This window comes from Galeopterus variegatus, unplaced genomic scaffold (genome assembly GCF_000696425.1).
Source record: "Galeopterus variegatus unplaced genomic scaffold, G_variegatus-3.0.2 Scaffold1306, whole genome shotgun sequence".
In the NCBI taxonomy this organism is placed as follows: domain Eukaryota; kingdom Metazoa; phylum Chordata; class Mammalia; order Dermoptera; family Cynocephalidae; genus Galeopterus; species Galeopterus variegatus.
Window position 1 is genome coordinate 50,745 of NW_007727417.1, and position 970 is coordinate 51,714.

Below are 970 nucleotides of genomic sequence, written 5' to 3' on the forward strand. Positions count from 1 at the left end.
AGGCTGTCTCTTTTTTATTGGTGTCATCTCCATGTTTCATGGATGTTAGGACATTCTTTGGGGAAAAATCCAGTTTCCAACATTGAGGAGAGTCACTTATTTTAATTTAATTTTGTTTGTTCTTGCAAAGCTGTTTCTCTGTTTCCAAGACAAATCAAACACAATGGTTAGGTTCATTTACTTTTCATTACTAAGTGAATTAAACTTGGAAGATAATTGAATATTTTTCATAAGCAAATTAGGCAGGGAGAGTCCTGTCTTGTGCCCAGGGAGAGCCTGCAGTCTGTCAAAAGCCTTGCCTCCTTTGTGCAAAAGAAATGACAGGACATCCTAGACCCTCATTGATTAGGGGAGAAGGTGTCCTCATGCTGATTAGCGAGAAGTACTCTGTTCCTGAGGGACTGAGCACCATTCTGGGTTCTGGGCATCACACTTGGTGAGGGTATTTGATGGCAGTGAGCCCAGGAACCGTGGCTGTAGAGCAATTTGACAGAGAGTTTGAGCACAGCTTGGTAGATAGCAGATCAGGAGACAGGGCTGCCATCTTCCAGTGTCTGCGTGTTTTCATTGACAAGAGGGAGTGGGCCTTCTGGATGTCTCATGCCACTAGGACCCCCAGGTGGAAGCATTTCAGGACCAGCTTGTGAAGTTGTCAATCTGATAACTGTGGGTTGCTGGACCAAGGCTTGATGACGGTGTGGTGCAGGCTTTGTAAGCGGTGGGCAGGCACTGGGCAGATGGTTACCAAGGCTGCTAATAGTGTCTCGGACAATTCTGGGAGTCTGCAGTCACGCCAGTCAAAACCATGTGGCTGTGAGGTACAAGAGATGTGAGTACCCCACATGTCCACATCTTACCACAACACTGAGAGAAAGTCGTGAAATAAACTGATGGTAGAGCGGCGAGGTTTCTGTTGAAGGAGGACAGTCCTCAAAGAACAAAATCACTGTGTCAGGAGTGTAAAGATTAC

General features: G+C 46.0%; 1 protein-coding gene across 1 annotated transcript in view; it reads left to right on the forward strand.

Moving 5' to 3' along the window:
- Positions 1–970, forward strand: part of VWC2 (von Willebrand factor C domain containing 2) — a gene marked incomplete at its 5' end in the record, with an annotated part of 163,664 nt that overhangs the window by 35,522 nt on the left and 127,172 nt on the right. The window lies entirely within an intron of this gene.